At 33.1% G+C, this 21,984-nt stretch overlaps 2 pseudogenes; both read left to right on the forward strand.

Moving 5' to 3' along the window:
• Window positions 1–5,425: 5,425 nt before the first annotated feature.
• On the forward strand, window positions 5,426–18,232 carry LOC123922580 (annotated as a pseudogene).
• Window positions 18,233–18,945: 713 nt separating this feature from the next.
• LOC123922581 lies at window positions 18,946–20,659 on the forward strand (annotated as a pseudogene).
• The last annotated feature ends 1,325 nt before the right edge of the window (window positions 20,660–21,984 follow it).

Genomic DNA, 21,984 nt, shown 5'->3' on the forward strand with positions numbered 1-21,984 from the left:
TATGAAACTCCACTCGCACAGAATGTAGATGGTCAAACAGTGAATGATGTTCATACTCCCGAATTGTTTAACACGATTTCTACGTCGGGACTCCCAAATAACAAGTTGAGACTTAAATTTGGAGTTCTTGTTATGCTATTAAGGAATTTGAATCAAAAATTAGGATTATGCAATGGAACGAGACTTATTATTTTAGGAAGTAATATTGGTGATCAGGTTTTCATACCTAGATTTTCTCTGATACCATCTGACGTAATAATTCCTTTTAAATTTCAACAGAGTCAATTTACTTTAATGATTCTTTTGCGATGACTAATAATAAGAGTCAGGGACAATCTTTAAAGCATGTTGGGATATATCTTCCGTCGCCAGTGTTTTCACATGGTCAGCTGTATGTTGCGATTTCAAGAGTTACTTCTAGAGAATGATTAAAAATATTGATCATCGACGATGACTGCGAAGATACGACAAAGACTTCGAATGTGGTTTATAAGGAAGTCTTCCGTAATATACCTTCTTTTGTATGATTATTTATCCAAAATTATTGTTGAACTATCGTTTAATGTTACTCAAAAAATTTCATATACCTTATATTATTGCAATTATCATATCATAATTTATAATTACATATTTTACAGTTAATTAGACCCGTGCGGTACCACTATGGCAAGTATACAAATTGTGATTAAAATTATGTGCAATAATTGATAAGTACCATCGATTTTCATATGAAAGATTTCATACAACAATTAAACAGCATCAAATTACATTGTACAGTTTAAACAATTAAAAATCGATAATTAGAAATCTAGCAAATCTTCAAATCATACATTTTCTTAGTGTTTTATTTTTTGAAAAAATTTACATTTTTTTATCCTAATTCAATATTTTTTACTAATTAACTAAACAGGTTAACCATTTTCTTAGTGTTTTTTTTACGGAAAGAATAAAATCATTGGACTTAAAAGTTATTTTTTTTAACTAAACATGCTATGAAAATATACTTTTTTTATGTCTTTTTGAACTTAAAAGTTTGTTCATGTTGAGTATTATGGTTGATCGTATTACTGCAAATATATATCAAGGTGATATTTATGCAAATAGTAGTTGACTCCATGTATATATCAACGTGACTATATTATTAATTACGAAAAAAATCACTGATTCACATTTGTTTCTTTTGCTAACAATGTATCATAACCTTTCCGGATCAAAGAAGATTGTTTTATGAATGGGTTTTTGGGTGTTGGCGATGGAGCAATTGAAGATGACAACGACGACGATTTAGAACTTGACATTCCATCAGATTTATTGATTTCAAATTCAGGTGATCCTCTTGCTTCTATCGTTGAAAGCACATATCCCCAACTTTTACAAAACATGAACGATATAACGTGTTTCCAAAATAGAGCTATATTAGCTCTTAAAAATTCAATAGTCGACATAATAAATGATTATATGTAGGATTTAATTTCTGGTGAAGAAAAAACATATTTGAGTTATGATACTTCACTCGCACAGAATGTAGATGGTCAAACAGTGGATGATGTTCATACTCCTGAATTTTTGAACACGATTTCTACGTCAGGACTCCAAAATCACAAGTTGAGACTTAAAGTTGGAGTTCTTGTTATGCTATTAAGGAATTTGAATAAAAAATTAGGATTATGCAATGGAACAAGACTTAAAAAAACGAATATATGTTATATGATGTTATATGATGTTCAATGGAGTTCTTGTTATGTTTTGATCTTCAATAATGTGTGTATATGTTATATGATGTCAAAATTAGTGTTTAAATTTAAAAAAAACGAATATAAAAAAACTTGTAATATTTTGAAAAACAATTTTAGAAAATGTATTTTAAAAAATACAAAGAAAAAAATCTATTTTCTTAAATTTAAAACAAACAGGTCCTTAATCTCGATTGCAACACTGAAGTGTTCTGATCGATAAGAGTCAAGTATGTTGAATCACTCCCCTGTGTTTGAAGTAAAAGTGTTGAATTGAAAAGAAATTAATATTTGTGTGATTCTCTGAGTGAGACAAGTTTACACAGCTTAGTTAGAGTCTAGTTATATTGTGATAGTACAGGAAGAAAGAGGAACCATATGGAGGAAAATGGAGTATGGGGATAGAAAATAATAGGGTAGAAAATAATTTGTTTGTTGTGGCGTGCTTAGCTTAAACAAGTTGTTTTCTTGACATCTTTTATTTTTAACTAGTTGGCTTAAGTTTTATTGTTTAATCTTTTGAACTTGGAAAAGAAAACACAAGATGGTATTAGAGCTTGGAAAAAAGAGGAAAAAGGAGTAAGGGGATAACCAATAATGTAAATTCTAATAAGGACCACTTCATCAAGTGGTCTATGGTGGATCAGTCATGAATAACATTATAGCGAATACGAAATTTACAAAATTCACCGTTGGATTGAAAGTTTATATTATATAAATCATCCATAGAAAATCATAATTTTATAAGCTATTTTATCATAAACTACCTTGGCAAACTTATAATCATATATAAAAATTGCAAAGTTGAGCCAAACAAGCCCTAAAAGGTGAGTTTTACTTTTCGCATCCCCGACTTAGCTCCCTAATATTCCAAATTTACCCCTCTCATTACTTAGAAAGCGAGTGTGTAAATAGCAAAAATTGAGAGAAAAAAGTTCGTTTTCTATATAGCAAACTACAAACTAAGTTTGCTTTATAGGATGCGAACCTTATAAAAATCAAATTTTTTTGTTCTTTTTACCCTACTCTCATTTTCCATGAAATAATTTGAGTGAAACATAATTTGCAAGTTAATTAATATCCATTCATTCACCTAATTTTCTACTTTATGTCAAACTTATCGAAGTATTTTATTTAATGACCTAATTAGTTTTTTGGTCTCTTAAAGATATTTTAGGTTCGCAATGGTCCTTTAAAGAAAAAAAATGTCTGGATTGGTCCCTTAAAAACGCATATGTTTCTGAATTGGTCCTTTCCGTCAATTTTTTATAAAAAACGTTAGTTTTAGTTGATTGAATTGTGGATGTCATTAAGTGTAAGTGGTCCACCAAAAACCTTATTAATTTTTAAAATTTTAACCATTGGAATTTTTTGTTATATTTGAAGTTAAAATTTAACGAAAAGGACAAATACGACAAACATATATGTCTTTAAGGGACCATTGTGAAACCTAAAATGTCTTTAAGGGACCAATAGACTAATTAAACCTTATTTAATACTGCAAAATTTTATTAATATAGAATTCTATGCACAATAAGTACAAAAGAATCCATCAGGGAACAAGAATGGAAAGCAAGAGAGGCAGGAGTCAAAAGCCAGTTCCTGATCCAATCCCACTAAACCAAAACGAAAAGTACCAAAACAACAACAAAGCAACAGAAGAAACTACAATGCTACAAATAAGCCAAAAAACTATTGGACTGAAAAAAAAAAAACGCGAGGCACAAGATCAAAAACTCGCAGAAAAACTAACTTGGCTTCATCACCTCTTCATGCAAAACTTCGGTTCCAAATTCCATTTATAAAACAAGCACGGAGAAGCTTTGGATCTTCCTATCCACCATTTCCAAGAAGCAATTTTTACTTCATCCATCAGACCAGCCAAGTCCCTCACTCCATTATAAAAAATAATTCTGTTGCGATGTTTCCATATAGACCAAATAACCGCACTTGTTTGCAACCGGGAGTTAGTGCAAGGAAATTCAGCAGTGACAGAATACTATGGGGGAGCAAGAAATGCAGTCCTAGCCAAGCACAAATTCTTTCCCAAACCTGTGTATACCACTACAATAGAGGAACAAATGTGTTGCTGTTTCTGCATATTCACCACGAAAAAGACAGAGTTGATCTCCGTCCTCTTGAATAATTCGAAGCCGGAACAAATTCACTCTAGTTGGAACTCTATCGTGCAGAACCATCCACGAAAAACCGGATACTTTAGACGGAGTCGGGCCTTTCCAAATGGCTTTATAAGCTGATTGCTCCTCATTCAAAATAACTCCCCTGGAAATAATCAAATTAGACACCAAAACATAAGTAGATTTTACAGAGAACTCTTCTCCCAATTCCGGTCTCCAACCCCAACGATCAGCCACTGATGACAAAACTGTTGGATTTAAAATCATTAAAAGTTCGTCAAGTAAATTAGCTTCCCACACAAACAGTCGCTGACGCCAAACCAAATTCCACAGAACTCGCAACCAAAGCTTCCTTTTGCAATGAGATAGAAAATAATATTCACCACTCTAATATCTCTTACTCCTAAATCTCCAAAACGTTTGGGTTGACCCACGACATCCCATTTCACCCAATTAATTCATTTTCTGCCACCTCTGCCACCCCATAAAAACTCCCGTTGAATGCGTCTGGTTGTTGTCCACACATGAATGGGCATTTTCAAAAGAGATGGGTAGAAAGTCGGGATAGCATTGAGAATTGAATTGAGCAAGATGATTCGGCCTCCAAGACTGATAAATATATTCTTCCAACCACCCAACCAGTTACGCAAAGAGCTTATCAAAGGTTCCCAAGTTGCAATCCTCCCATGATTAGCACCGACCAGCAATCCTAAATATTTGAAAGGAATAGATCCCGCACCCTGCAATTTAGAAAACCAGAGACCAAACACATAAAATCATGTAGTATTGATACATGTCTATTGTAAGTATAAACGTAAACTTGGTCATATCAAATAAAGTAACAATTCATTATAAATTCATTATATCTATGTTTACCGTGTGTGTGATTAGTCTATAATGTCATAACCGCTTCTGTGACAAATTAAAATATGAAATAAGATAGTGGTCACATTTTACACTAGTTTAATTGTAAACTGAAGCCCTCGATGAAAAAAATCATAAAAAAAGAGTTTGCTTTTTAGAATGCGAACCTTTTTTTCATTATTTTTTTCATCTAGAGGGCGCAGACGCTGAACTTCAGTTAAAAATATTGTCATTCACTATAAATCGAGAAGTTAGTTTGATAATTTCAAGAAATGCATGAGAAATTTTAAAGGGCGCGAAAAGCAAAACTCTTAAAAAACTATCTTTTTGAATCTTTGTCAAGTCCCAAAATATTAGGCCCGAGATTTCTTTCTATTTAATTTCAGGCCTTGTTAGAATTCTTAATTCATGTACATAAAAAAAATAAGGATTTAATTCATATACACCGTTGTGTAAAATAATTTTACGGTGTCAACCAATATCAATCTATTTTCCGCCACATCACCTCACTTCACCCCACTTTCGACATGACATGACAAAATGATGGTTAATTATTTGACAGATCGTGTAAAACTATTTTACACCGTCGATATATATCAATTAAACTCAAAAAATAAAGTCTCATATTATTTAATTTTACTGTTCACCACGTATAGGGTTTATTATTGATCGAACCCCAAGAGTGACTACATGTTTTGCTTTAAGAGAGTGAGAAAACCGGCGGTGGCCAAACAAAGAACGGATCGGCAGGCAATCACGGAAGACCAAAAGCCAACACATCAAACCGCTGCAGGAGTCTACAATTTCTCTGTCAGTGTCGTCTTGTTAAATGCAATTTTAACAGCTTAATATTTTTATATGCTTTAGACATAATAACTTGATTTTGATTATATTAGTACTTATTTTTAATCACTATTAATTATTAGTCAAAAGCTACAATGGAGACTATTGATTCCGCAAGAGATGACTCTGTTTCTCTGATGATTTCCAACCCTAAAATGCTGGATTGTTGCAATTGTTTTAAACCCTTAACTATTCCAGTCTTTCAGGTATGCATTTTATTTTTTTGGTATATAAATCAGATATAAAATAGTATACCTTTTTTATAAATCACTATAATTAAAAAAGTGAATTGGTAATAGATGTGTTGACAAATAATATTCCTTTTATAAGTTTTTATTTTATTTTATGAGAGAATTAGTTATAATCAAGGTTTTAAATAGCGGTCGCGTCAAGGATTTCGCGATTTCGGCTTATGAAATACGATCGTCGCGGTGTGAATTAATCACAATATCGCACAAATATTATTAAAATTATTTGTACTATGATATATGTATAACAACTTTTTTTTTTTTTTTTTTTTTTTGACATTAAGAAATTTCATTTAACTAGAAGCAGGAGATTCAATACAAACAACTTTTGCCACTGGGCCTGGGATGCAGCCCACCCATGATTTGGCACCTACATTCCTAGCCAAAGTAGCTAGTTCATGAGCAGCAAAATTTTTGCTCCTTCTAATAAAAACAACAATTACATTTGGCAATCTAGAAAGAAAATCTCTACAATCTTGAATTATATTTTCCACTAGAACATCACAAACACTGCCATGTAGACATTTGACAGATATCTCAGAATCAGATTCAATGGTGATATGCTCATGATGCGTTGAAGCTTGAATCCACTTTAAACACCATCGCAGCGCCATAGCCTCGGCCAGAGTTGGAGAAACTTTGATCTTCTCTAGATGAGTTGCAGCAAAATCAACCATACCAAGATGGTTTCTCATAATCATTCCCCATCCAGTAGTTCCATTAGAGAAGCACCCTGCATCAATGTTTACTTTAAATTTTGCTTGCTCCGGAGGCTCCCAACTGTCCGGATTCTCGCGAACTATATTGCTCTCATTACAGCAAGAGCCTGAGTTGAATTCTGCCACAAAATCAGAACTAGCAGCAGCAACATAAATTGGACAGAATTTCACATTCTTAAAAATCAACTTGTTCCTTCCTTTCCAAATCATCCATAGAGTAGTGCTAAATAGTTGGGAGGCTAATTTGTCAGGATTTGAAAGCCAAAGCTGCATCCAAGAAATTAGGCCGACATTGTTAGGAGCATGTAACCCAAGAGGAGATGAGAACCAAACCTGTTTAGACAAAGGGCAATGCATGAACAGATGTTCATTGCATTCAATATCATTAAAACAAAGAGGACATGTTGTATCAATAGTGATCCCTTTCTTTTCCAGTCTGCTTCTAGTTGGGAGAATTGCTTTTGCCAACCTCCATAAGAAATTCTTGATGCAATTTGGCACATTTACTTTCCAAATAGCCTTCCACAACAAGTGATCTCTGGATGAAGATGCCTCGGGACTGTTTTGGTTCCTAATTTCAGATAACATATGGTAAGCTGAACGTACAGAAAAATCTCCATTTTTCTCCCAGTGCCAAATCAACTTGTCAGCAGGAAGTCTCCAAGAAAGTGGAATATTAAGAATTTGTTCGGCTTCAAAAGAATTGAAACAATTTTGAACCAGGTTCTTGTCCCACATTTTTGTCTCTAGATTGATCAAATCACTAACCATTGCATTAGGAGCCAAATTAGACACGGGACTCCAGACCTTGAACTTGTCTTGCGCCGGCAACCATTTGTCATTCCATATGTGCACATCCTTCCCATTACCAATTAACCATCTAGCTCCCACATCAATTACTTCTCTTGAATTACACAAGCTCCGCCAAGCATAGCTAGGTTGATATCCCACATTCGCATCCATGAATTTTGATCTTGGGAAGTACCTGCTCTTGAACACTTTTGCAAGAAGTGAATCTGGATTTTGAAGTAGTCTCCAACATTGTTTCCCAAGAAGGGCTTTATTAAAATCTTCAAAGCTTCTGAATCCGAGACCGCCTTTACTCTTTGCCTTTCCTAGTTTGTTCCAACTGACCCAATGAATTTTCCTTTGCTTCTCAGTTGTTCCCCACCAAAATTTTGCCAACATAGCTTCAATATTATCACAACAACCAGCAGGTAACTTGTAACAACTCATAATGTAGTTTGGGATGGCCTGGGCGACTGACTTTATCAAAGTTTCCGCAACTGACCCAATGAATTTTCCTTTGCTTCTCAGTTTGATTATATTAGTACTTATTTTTAATCACTATTAATTATTAGTCAAAAGCTACAATGGAGACTATTGATTCCGCAAGAGATGACTCTGTTTCTCTGATGATTTCCAACCCTAAAATGCTGGATTGTTGCAATTGTTTTAAACCCTTAACTATTCCAGTCTTTCAGGTATGCATTTTATTTTTTTGGTATATAAATCAGATATAAAATAGTATACCTTTTTTATAAATCACTATAATTAAAAAAGTGAATTGGTAATAGATGTGTTGACAAATAATATTCTTTTTATAAGTTTTTATTTTATTTTATGAGAGAATTAGTTATAATCAAGGTTTTAAATAGCGGTCGCGTCAAGGATTTCGCGATTTCGGCTTATGAAATACGATCGTCGCGGTGTGAATTAATCACAATATCGCACAAATCTTATTAAAATTATTTGTACTATGATATATGTATAACAACTTAAATATGAGGTAAATGTAAAGTTTTGAACTAGGAAAGAGTTAAAAAGATATAGGGTGTGTTTGGTAACACAAATAAGCTAGCTTATAGCTTATTATATGAGCTTATAAGCTTGTTTCAAAAAATTAGAGGTGTTTGGTAACAAGCTTTTTGTACTAGCTTATAGTTTTTTTTTTCAGATGCTATTTCAAGTAGCATTTGAGCTTATAGCTTTTTACACTTTATTCCATTTTTACCCTTTAATTTAATAACTACTCACTCTAAAAAATAAACTACCCACTATCAATTATGTAATTTTATATTTAATAACCACTTTAAAAGCTAATTTTACCAAACACTTTAATTTCAATAAGCTAGCTTTTCAGCTATCAGCTATAAGCTAGTTTTTCAGCTATCAGCTAGCTTATCAACTATCAGCTAGCTTATAGCTTATTTTTACCAAACAGACCCATAACATTTTATAATTTATGTTCATATTTGTACTAAAAATGTGATTTTTATGCATTTCTATTGAAAAATATAGAAGTCACTATCCATTATCATTTTGTCGCGACCGTATTGCGTTTCTTCGCAGCTGTATCGGTGTTTCGTCGCCGCCGTAACGGCGGCGTGATTTTTTTTCACCATACAAAAACGGTGAAAAACTGTAACGGCAGGCGTCAATACCTTTTTGTCGCGGCCTTTTTCTCGGTAACGGACCTTTATTTAAAACCTTGGTTATAATACTCCCTCTGGTTCTTACTTTTTAGATTGATTGATTCTTTTTTTCCACCGGACCGCTTAATGTATAGTACATTAAACATATCTATTAAATACCCATGTTAGTTGTCGAGGTAGTAGTGATAATTAGGAAAATAGTTTGCTATGACTTTAGTTGATAGCTGAAAGATAGTAGTATGTAGTGTGAGAGCAAGTATTGGAGTATTTAGTACGATGGAACAAGAGGTAACACATTAGTTGTTAACTTATTGTACGAGGAAAGTAGTAGTATCATGGGGAAGCCTTATTGTTATTGTCATTGCATCTCAAAGGCTTGAATAACATTGTACATAAGTTTACCTATTTATAGGTGTGACTGCGTGAGTAGTATATTCTAGATACTACATAGAATTTTCATGACATTTTCCTAATACATTATCTGATATTAATTTATTCTATGCACTACTAAAGTATTCTAGAAAATTATAGACATGTTCATCATTACTTAGTTATTCTATAAATTACTAATGTATTCTAGAAATATCTAGAAATGTGCATCATATTTCAACAATACGATCAATTTAACGAATCTCTTACAAATTGTTCAACGTCTAATTTGATGATTTTCTTTTTTGTTGCAAATCAGTGTGATAATGGTCATATTATTTGCTCTACCTGCAATCCTGAACTCAGGAACAAGTGTCCCCAGTGTACACTGGACATTAGCTCAAAACATTGTAAAGCCATTGAGAATCTATTGCTCTCTATCGGAATGCCATGTCCAAATACAAAATATGGTTGCCGGGAGAAAATAAGTTACCTTGGAAATAGTAAGCATGGAGAAGAATGCATCCATAAACCATGTCACTGCCCCTATTTAGGTTGTTACTTTGTTGGATCATCAGATTCTTTGACCAACCATTTCAACCATAAACACGGGGTTTCTCAAATCAAATTTTCTTATGGGTACTTCTTTGTTGTCTCCTTGATGTCTAATGATATTGTTCTTCAAGAGCAAAATGATCTCACACTGTTTATTCTCAAGAGTAGTACTATGGCTTTGGGAAAGGCTGTCAATATTTGCTGCGTTGGTCCTAACTTTCCTAAGTCCGAGTATAGTTATGATATATTTGCTAGGACTGAGAAATGCAAACTGAAATTACAGTCTTTTGCAGCGAATGTCAACCGGTTTGTTTCAACAACTTTTTCATCAAACTTCCTTATGATTCCATCTGATTCTTCTGAACCTCTCAAGCTACAAATTTGCATAAACCCCCCCATGGTAAATCCTATATCCTTTTGCTTTGGTTTGGTTTTTTTCCCCAATTAAAGTCTTACTATATTTTTTTTTTTAATATTTTGACTTTGTAATCTAGCATTTTATCTCAAATTCATAAGTTTTGCAAATTCCAAAAATAGGTTGTTAATCTTTTGTATTTTTTTAGCAGTTCTTAAAAATATTACTCTCAAATTTTCTTTTATTGATTTGATCATATTTGGCTCTGTTGTGCTGTAATAAATTCTTGAAGGGGTTTTGTGTTCTTTCTGTTGCTTTTATCATTGATTAATGTTTGGCAATTGAGGTGTAGATGCAAATATTCATAAAGGGCTCGAATGGAAAAACGATTATCGTGAATGTTAAGAGTTCAGACACGGTACTCAATGTAAAGTTGGAGATTCATTACAGACAAAACATCCCAGTGCAACATCAACTTCTGATCTGTGAAGGTAGGCGACTAGAAGACGACATGACCCTTTGCCATTACAACATCAAAGCGGAGTCAACACTCCACCTCTCCCTCAGAAATTCTCACATGTGTCATGCCTCCTAGAGCTGAGTTTATTTTTATCTTGATTGCAAACACATAAGCATCCTAATTGATAAGACTTAACTTAAGAGTCAAGTAACTTGAATCACAGGCTATGTTTGAAATAAAAATGGTGAATTGAAAAGAAGTTATTATTTACATACTTGAGTTAGAGTCAAGTCATATGCAGTATGTCAAAAATTGTTTGCTGTGACATGCTTAGCTTAAACAAACTGTCTTTTTTTTTGTTTGTTTTTGTCATCTTTAATTTTTAACTTGATCAGTAATGTTTTATTTTTATTTTTTTTACAATTAACGTTTTATTGTTTAATTAAAAAGAAATCTGATCAAAATATGAAGAAACTGATTAATTTTAAATAAATGACAAGATATGGGTATAGTCAATAATATATTTTTTTTGACACAAAGTCAATAATATGTTTGAAAATAATAATTGATGCATGTTTGCAAAAATAATAACAATAAATGCTATCCATGTTGGTTGATACGAGACATTAAGTAACTTCTCTCCCAAACCAATATTTTTCTTTGTCAAATACTTATAGAGATGACTCAATGTGCAGATTTCTTCGCTAAACTTGACGTCTTCTCAGATGCCGAATTTTTGACTCATGCTTCTCATCTAAAAGAAATTTGTGATTTCTTAAGAATGACGCAATGGAAGTCTTCGTCAATAGGTTTTTTTAGCTTCCTAACAAAAACAATAAAGGTTGAATTTATAATAATAAAAAAATTAAGTGTAAATTACATTGACATTTCTTGATGTTTAAAAAAAAATAAGTGTCATATTTTTTAAAAAAAAAAGTGTTTTATTCGATTTCTGACTCATACGTATGGAGATAATTTGATTTGGAGGGGAAAACCATTTTATGTCTCTCAATTTGGAAACTTCGTACCACCAATATCATGGTAAAAAAAACAGAAATACTAAATGGTACAAGACGAAATTCGACGACATGCGTGGCACAATCTTCACCGTTTAACAAACTATTTCATTTACCACCTTGGCATGTATTCCGCCAAAGCCGGATTGAACAATCTCCAAAATCATGCCAAATCAGCTTTGGCGTTTCTTCGTTACTATATTTTGTCGTACTCAATAGCAGTCCTCTAAAAAAAATTACTTGTTTTTCCTTCCAATTATGGTTCCTAAAAATAGGCATCCAAATCCCTATTATTCAACAAAAAAAAAAAAACTACTGAACCTTAAATTTGAAATCCAAGTGTGTTCCTTTAAAACAGGGATATCTGTTTTGTCAAAAGTATAAAAAACAGAGATATCCGCAAGACCGCAACATGCAAAACAATATAGGCAACAAAAACTCAAGCCACAGGATTCTGTAATTTATCAGTGAGTGTTTTGCTAAATTTAATTAAATTTTAACTATTTTATTTTGATTGTATTATAAAGTTGTAACTATGTAGTGTAGTGTATAGCTGCTATATATGAATATAATATACTCTTTTATTTTCATCATTAGACTAATACTGTAATGGAGGCATGTAAGGAAGACTGTGAAGTTGTTAACAAGAAGAACTCTGTTCTTACAGGGCCGTCTCCGACAATTTGGAGGCCCGGGGCTAATAATAAAAATGACCTCAAATAAAAAAAAATTATAAAAAGAACATTATATATTTAAGTGCTTCAAAAAAAAAATTATATATTTAAGTTGTAAATAACATTAAAAAATAGTCATTATAAGATGAGATGAGTAGCTAAACTGATTGTAATATTTTTTTTGTTACAAGAAAGAACAATTGATTGTAATATACTAACAACTACTTTTTCAAAAAAATATACTAACAACTAACGATTTCCCATTAAAAAAATAGTCATTGTATTTATTATAAATTGACCTCAAATAAAATAAATATCACAAAATAAAAAAATTGTCACAGGTGGGATTTGAACCCACCACCTTCTCCAACTCTCAAACATTTAAACAGTCCGCTGACCACTAGGCCAACAGGCAATTCCTGATCTTTAGTGTCCGAAAATGTACTTAAAGCAATAATTTAAATTATGGGCTTGAAAAAAACATTTTGAGGCCCCATGTTTTTTGAGGCCCTGGGCTAGAGGCCTTGTTGCCTTGGCCCAAAACCGGGCCTGTGTTCTTATTAAGGTTACCAACCGTCATGCGTTTGATTGCTGTAATTGTTCTGCATTCTTGATTAATATCCCCGTCTTTCAGGTATGCATTTGAATTGTCATTTAATTTTTTTTTTTTTTTTTTTTTTGCTTTCACCATCAGTTAAATCTAATATGGTTCGGGGGTCAGTTCTGGCATCAAATCAAGTGGTTTTAGGCCCTCCGGATCGCAGTTGCGGGGATCGAACCGTTATTTTCCGACTTTGAGTGGTCAGATATTGTTTTTAGAATTTAAGTTGTATCTAATTCAACCCTATAAATCAATTTATGAACACATATTTAGGTCAAATCTCAGCTAACGGAGGTTGGTTAATTGTTTTAATTACATAATAACATGCTATTACTAGAAGCATTTGAAAGAAGCTGTTTTTTTATTGTAATTAATTTTATTCTAGCAAATCATTTAGAACCTAATTTGATGATTTTCTTGTATGTTGCAATTCAGTGTGATAATGGTCATCTTGTGTGCTCTACCTGCTGTAGTAAACTTGGGAACAAGTGTCACAAATGCTCAATGCACGTTACCTTAAAACGTTGTAGAGCCATTGAGAATATACTGCAATATGTCGAAATACCATGCCCAAATGAAAAACATGTTGCAGGGAGACAATAAGTTACACTGGAAAGAGTAAGCATGAAGAAGAATGTGTCTATGTGCCATGTTACTGTCCCGTTTCCGGTTGTGACTTTGTTGCCTCGTCTGAAGTGTTATCCAACCATTTCAGCCGTAAACATTCTAAACACAAATTTTCATATAATCACTCCTTTTGTGTCTCATTGAAGTATAATAATGATGAAGCCATTGTTCTGCAAGCGGCAATTGACAGCAAACTATTTATTCTCAATAATAGAACTATGCTTATGGGAAAGGCAGTACTAGTCAATATTAGTTGCAATGCAAGGCGTTAATTATTGGTTAATTTGTTGGCAAATGCGGTGCAGATGCAAATCTTCGTACATTCAGTGTGTGGGGATATTTTCACCCTAAGGGTAAAGAGTTTAGACACGATAATCAATGTGAAGCACAAGATTCTTGACAAGGAAAGGGTACCCAGTGCATGGACAACGTCTGATTTTTGATAGTGAGGAACAACTTCCATCGAAGAGATTTCATCCTCTTATTGTGCAGTTGTTAGATGACAACCTGACCCTTGCACAATACAAAATCGAAGACGAGTCAACGCTCACCCTCACCGTCGATTTTTGAGGGAGTTAGAAGACCACGGCACCATCGCTGATTATTAGTACATGCATGAGCAGAAAAAAATCCTAGTTAAAAGTGTCACTAATCTAAAAGCATGATGGGTTGACGTACGTAGAGGTTGTTTGGCCACTTACTCATCCAAACATAGCTGGTTGCAAACATGTTTTTTGATTTATGAACTGAAACATGAACACTACTAGTAATTTTCAGAGTCCCTATGAAACTAAGTACCATTAAGTGTGTAAACTTATCCTCAAAACCTTGAAAACATGTTGCATTGTTGTTTCTCATATTTTTAAGATACTTTCTTTCTCATCATGATGATTTCTTTAAGGGTGGGAGGGAATTTATTTTCTAGTGAATACCTTTGTAAACATAAAATCAAAAGAACAAAGGTTTAAATGTGGTTCCTTTATTGAGGCGTTAATAACATATATCTAACATTATGATACGATGGACACTACTCCCTCCGTCCCAAATTATAAGGGAAAAAAGGCCATTTTTTTTGTCCCAAATTATAAGAGAAAAAATTATTTTCAAGAATGTTTTTTCCTTATTTTCATAAAATTAAATGCAAATTGCATTTAATTTCTTCTCTCTCTCATTTTCTCAATAAACAACAACCAATAAAAATTATTTTTACATCTTCCTATGCAACTTATTCCAAGGAAAACCCACAAAATCATACTTCAAATTCTCATATTTTACTTTTTCTTAATAAGTGTGATTTTTTTATTTTTCCTTATAATTTGGGACGGAGGGAGTATGTCATCGCTGGTTTTTTGTTGTTGTTATTTTTATCGAAAAAGAGTAAGACCGTATAATAAAAGAGCAATAAAAATGTAGGATATTTTTAAAGCCGATATTCTTAAAGTTGCTAGTTTTTTTCTCAATAAACTTAAACTAATGATTGCTCTTTTTGAGCAAATTTCTTTTTAGTTTTGATGTTTTGTTATAATTTGAACAATTGAATTACTTTTAAAGTATGATTTTTTATGATTAATTATTTGATTTAACAATGTAATTTTATTTATATAATTATATTAAAAAAATTATACAAAAGTATCCGCACCTTAATTTTTTAAAAAATGTATTCGGTACCTAGGCAACATAGATCGTAATATATTCATTATGTGATCAAATTTTTTAATTATTAGATGACAAAAAAAGTTGAGGTGGCAGCTAAGTGACTCGTCACATCAATGTTGGCTTGATTAAAATTGAAATTTTGGAAAATGGGGTCAAAACAGAGGGATAGAAGTGCTATTTTAAAAGTTAGGGACCAAAATTAAAAGCTTGTGAAATTTAGGATGCAAAAAATGCAATTAAACCTTTAAAAAAAAGACTTAATTACACTTTTAGTCTCTTATCTTTATTTTAAGTTTCAAGTTGGTCCATTATCTTTTAAACGTCTCAAGTGGGTCCCTTATTTTTTCTGCAGGTTTCAAGTTGGTCTCTCTTGTCAAATTTTTCATTATTACCGTTAAATTTGGACATATGTCATCTTTCCAAGTGTGGTTTCAGTTTGTCACGTGTCCAAATTTAACGATAATAGTGAAAAATTTATGGACCAACATGAAATCTGCAGAAAAGAAAAGTGACCGACTTAAAACATTTAAAAGATTAGGGACTAACCGAAGCCTAAAATTAAAATAAAAATAAAAGGAGAAAAAGTGCAATTAAGAAAAAGAAGAAAGAAAAAAAAAACAAAGTTTCCCATTAAAATCAGAGGAAGAGGTGGTCAAAGGCGAGGTGTGTCCCTAATTTGGTTGAAATAAGACAAAGGACAAATCGGCGGCGGAAAATGGAAGACCAAAAACATGCCATGGAGACTGTTCCTCTGATGATTTCCAACTCTAAATTGCTCGATTGTTGTGTCTGTTTCCAACCCCTAACTATTCCTGTTTTTCAGGTACGTCTTTCTTTTCTTCTTTTTATTTTTCCTTATAAGTTAATGTATTTTTTACCATCGAGAAGAGTAAATTTGTTGTCATATATGCAATATATGTTTCTGATCATTAAATTTAATACTCTTTTTTCCGGTGGTATGCTAGGAAGCACCGACACTCCTCTAATTAGACACCGACACTTATGACTACACTAAATTATGTCATTTTTCCAAATTTTTATAGTTGTTGACGTGTCGGTATCCGTGTCGTGTTCGGTGTCCGTGTCTGTGTCCGTGCTTGTGCTTCATAGGAATGTATATTTCAAACTTTGTATTCAATAGTGTCCGCTATACACTTCGCTCTTAAGCACAATGTGTTGAGTAGAGTGGCTTTTGGACTACAAGTGTAGGACTTTTAACACACGCTCTCATACATAGACTGAACATCTAGAGTGAGCATGATGATGATGAATATGTGGTTAGAGATAGTGATTCTATTTAAGGAATCACTTTTGTTTATTTTAAATGCTTTGATGAGTTATCTTAATTCTTTGAGGCTAAGACCTTTTGTCTCTTTACATTGGCTTTGAATATTAGTAACAATAATCTTTGATTAATAATTATCAATGTCTATAATTTTGTATTTCTTTCTATTTTTGAGCTTTTATATGTGTATGGTAGTACTATGGTATAAATAAAATTCTTGTATTGTTTCCCTAAACTTTGATATAGCGGCCATACGCTACCAGCTATACTGCTATAATGTTGCGCCAGCCAGCCGTAATCCATCATTGTGTACATATATTTTGAGAAGAATAAATTGAGAATGATTAGCTTTATGTTGGTTATACTTTTGATTGCATAACTTGCTAACAATTCTAGCAAATGTTTTAAAATCTAATTTGATGATTTTCTTTTTTGTTGCAATTCAGTGTGATAATGCTCATATTGTTTGCTCTACTTGTTATCCTAAACTTAAGAACAAGTGTCAGAAATGCTCATCGCGCATTAGCTCAAAACGTTGCAAAGTCATTGAGAATCTATTGTTATCTATCGAAATGCCATGTCGGAATGCAAAACATGGTTGCAGGGAGAAAATAAGTTACCTTGGAAATAGAAAGCATGAACAAGAATGCAGCCATGAACCATGTTACTGCCCCTTTTCAGGTTGTGACTTTGTTGCATCATCAGAAGTGTTGTCCAACCATTTAAGCCATGCACACGGTGATTCTCCAATTGAATTTTGTTATGGTAACTCGTTCACTGTCTCCTTGAAGTCTAATGATGAAACTATTGTTCTTCGAGAGGAAAATGATGGCAAACTATTTATTCTTAATAATAGTACTATGGTTTTGGGAAATGCAGTCAACATTTGCTGCATTGGTACTAACTCTTCTGAGTCCGAGTATAGTTATGATATACTGCATAGGTCTTATATATCCAAACTTACATTGCATTCTTTTGTGAAGAACGTCCAACGGGTTACTTTAGCAACTGTTCCATCTGAATTCCTTGTGATTCCAGTTGGTTCTTTAGAACCTCTCATGCTAGAAATTTGCATAACCACAATGGTATCTCCTATCTCCTTTTATTTGCTTTGGTATTTTTTGCCCAATTAAAAGTCTTGTTATTTTTTCCCAATTAAAGTCTTATTATTATATTGATTTGATGGAAATTGTGGTGCAGATGCAAATTTACATATTAGAGCTGACCGGAAAGAGGATCCCCCTGAGGGTTAATAGTTCAGACACTATAGTCAATGTGAAGTTGAAGATTCGTGACAAGGCAGGGTGGCCGGTGCACCAGCAACGTCTGATCTTTCACGGTAAGCAACTAGAGGACAACATGACCATTGCCGATTACAACATTGAAGAGAAGTCAGCCCTCCACCTCGTCTTCCGCCTCACTGGGAATTAGATAACCACTGCACCATTGCCGATTACTACATCCAAGAGCAGGCAATCATCCACTTCATCATCTCCCACCGTCGGCAACGCTTATCATGAAGGCACTCACCCTTTAAGTAGAGAAGTCATACATTGTTAATGATCAGAATCTTTGACTTTTGCTTTTGTTATTAAGGATTTGACTTTTGTTCTTTTTGTTTTGTCTATATAATGATTGGGATGATTTTCAACAATTGAAGTTATAATTCTCACATAGAAACATGCAGTGACTCCTGCAGTAGAGTTTGATTTAATCTTTTGATTGCAACACCGAAGTATCTTGATCGATAATAGTCAAGTAACTTAAATCACTCCATGTGTTTGAAACAAAAGTGTTGAATTTCAAAAGAAGTTATTATTTATGTGATAGAAAATAATAGGTTAGTAGATTCATGCAAGAGTGTGTGTGGCTCTACAAAAATTGATCTAGAGGTTGGTTTGCATCTTAGAGCTCGTTTGAATTGACTTATTTTTTAGTTTATGCCAATAAATAAGATTTTTTATGTTTTATTATAAGTTTTTCAAGGTAATTTTTGAAAAAAGTACCTTATGAAGATATAATTTTGGTCAGTGAAAACTTATAAATTAACATGAAAGCTCCTAAAGTTATCTACGAGTTACTTAGCTTAAACAAACTATTCTTTTGACATCTTTAGACTAAAAAATAGGGATCCAAATCTCTTTTAAAACAGGATATATTTGTTTCATCAAAAGTATATAAAACAGATATCGGCAGCAAGCAAAACAATAGGCAACAACTCAAACCGCAGGACTCTGTAATTTATCAGTGAGTATTTTGCCTAATTTAATTTAATATCGATTGTATTATAAAGTTGTAATTGTGTAGTGTAGTTGTTTTATATGACTATAATATATATTTGTTTATCATCTTTAGACTAATGCTATAATGGAGGCATGTAAGGAAGACCGTGAAGAGATTGGTGATTCTTTAAAAGTTGTTAATAAGAATGACTATGTTTCTATTAAGGTTAACAACCGTCATGCGTTTGATTGTTGCATTTGTTCTGCCTTCTTGACTATCCCTGTCTTTCAGGTATGCATGTGAATTGTTATATAATTTTTTTGTTTCTAATTATTTTCTGATTCTTAGTGGCATGATAGTGATTAGTTCAGAGAATCTTGGATAAACTATGATACATAATGATAGTGTTTTAGAATTTGAGTGGCGATAACTCAACCCCGCAAACCAACTTGTAAATTGAGGGATGCCTCGGTATAAAAACATGTTTAGGCCAAATTTCAGCTACCGTAGGGCAGGGCGTTTGATACTTTTAACTATGTTTATTTAGTATATATTATTCAGTATGTTTTTTGTATGTTGTTTGATAAACTCGCAATGCTTCATGTTGATGCATCGTGAGTTTGAGGGGAAGTGTTAGATACTTAGATATTAGTTTAAGCTTATATCATTGGATTTTTATGTTTCTAGTCTAATAATTTTAGGTTTGCTATATATTCTCATCTTACTTTCATAGGAAAAACAATGTTATGTTATTCTAATACTGTTGAAACATTAGCTGTCACTTTGTGTTTCTTTCTGAACCCTATATTGTTGACAACTTTTAACTACATAACATGTTATTGCTAGAAGCCTTTGAAAGAAAATATTTCTTATTGTAATTGATTTTATTCTACCAAATGATTCACAAACTAACTTGATGATTTTCTTGTATGTTGCAATTCAGTGTAACAATGGTCATATGATGTGCTCTATCTGCTGCTATAAAAGTCAGGACAAGTGTCACAAATGCTCAATGCACATTACCTTAAAACGTTGCAAAGCCATTGAGAATCTATTGCAATATATCGAAATACCATGCCCAAATGAAAAACATGGTTGCAGGGAGACAATAACTTACATTGGAAAGAGTAAACATGAAGAAGAATGTATCTATGTGCCGCGTCATTGTCCCATTTCAAGTTGTAACTTACTTTTATGTCTCATTGAAGTATAATGATGAAGCCATTGTTCTTCAAGCTGCAGTTGACGGCAAACTATTTATTCTCAATAATATAGAACTATGCTTATGGGAAAGGCGGTAACAGTCAATATTAGTTGCATTGATCCTAACTCGTCTAAGGATGATTATAGTTATGATATATTGGCTAGGTCTAAGAAATGCAGTCTAAAGTCACAATCTTGTTCGAAGAATGTCCAAAGGAATGCTTTAGCAACAAATTCATCTGAATCCCTCATGATTCCATTTCCATTTGGTTACTTTAGTTCTTCTAAACCTCTCACGCTAGAAATTCGCATAAACCACATGGTACCCCTTTTTCTTTTCAATACTTTGGTTTTAATTCAAGTAATAGTCTTATTATTTTTATTGTTTAGATCATGAATTTCTTTTGCCTTGTTCTGCTGTAATAAAGGATGCAAGGAGTTTGTCTTCTTTCTGATGGTTTAATTATTGGTTAATCTGTTGGGAAATGCGCAGATAAATATCTTCATAAAGAAAATGACTGGGAAAATTTTCTCACTACGGGTAAAGAGTTCAGACACAATACTTGACGTAAAGCTCAAGATTCTTGACAAGGAAGGATACCCAGTGCACGTAAACCGTCTGATCTTTGATGGTAAAAGACAACCCTTGTCATGAAGACAATCACTCTATAAGTAGATAACTCATACATAGAGTCTTTCAATTTTGCTTTTCTTATTAAAGTTTTGACTTTTGTTCTTTATGTTTTGTCTATATAATGTTTTTTTTAGTGTGGTTGTAACTTGTATTTCAACATTTGAAGAAACATATTTACTTTTCCACACCCCCGTTGATATCATGCAGCATCAGAGCAACTCTTTCAGTAGAGTCTAATTTAAAGTTTGACTAATCTAAAAACATGATTGACGTATTTGAAGAAACATATTTACATTCTATGTATTGCCTCTTTTTTTTTTTTGCTTTCACCACCAGTTTAATCTGATTTCAAGGATCAATTCTGACATCAAGTGGTTTCAACCCCCTTCTTATCACAGTTGCGAGAAATCGAACTGTGATCATCCCTACTAAATTCAGCGTCAATCACCATTGAACTCATGGAAAAATGCTTTTGGACATCTGATTATTCGAATATGAATCCAAAAAAACAATCTCACCCAGTTTCTTTCCATCCAAAGTAACCATAAACTGTTTTTTTGGAGTCATATTCGAATAATCAGATGTCCAAAAGCATTTTTCCATGAGTTCAATCAAACAATATTATGTTTTTTCTAGTACAACTTCAACCTTATCTTTATGTACACCGTATTTGTACATTGTTAAGATATTTTGCCGACCATCACTTTTTATGTAAACTTCCATGTGGCTTTTTTTTCCTCTTATCTCTGATTTCCTTTACGCCAACTTTCCTAAGCATCCAATTTGCTTCAAACACATTTGGGCCCCATTTATGTAATTTTAAAAGTCTACCTTCAAGTCTCTCCTCAATTACTTCAAGGTCATACCCTTTGTTCACTAATCACTAATGTGCTTGTATGACATATACCTCATATACTCATCAGGCCTAACCATCTCAGCTTCTTCAAGCAATAGGACGACTTAAGCAGCTGGGAGTGTTCTACTCCAAGTTGCAGTTAGACTCCGCCAGCCCCACGAATGACAATCAATATTTTAACTGTCCTCCAGACATGTAACACCGCATTGCCGCAACTGTATTTGGTTAATTAACTGCCAAAAGTAGAAATTCCATGTTCATGCCATCAACAATTGGACTCAGACCAGTAATGCCAACTCCATGATACCACATGCAAGTGAATTCATTCTCAGCATGGTTTCTAGTTATCTTGTTAGATCCTCCATGATACCTACATCTTCGCCCAAAATAGGACAAACATGAATTTTGAGCTCAACACTTATGGTCCATTTGATTGGAAGGTAAGAAAGAGGAAGCAAAGAAAACCACAATAATCAAGGAATTAACTTTC

Source organism: Trifolium pratense, linkage group LG4 (assembly GCF_020283565.1).
Source record: "Trifolium pratense cultivar HEN17-A07 linkage group LG4, ARS_RC_1.1, whole genome shotgun sequence".
Lineage (NCBI taxonomy): Eukaryota > Viridiplantae > Streptophyta > Magnoliopsida > Fabales > Fabaceae > Trifolium > Trifolium pratense.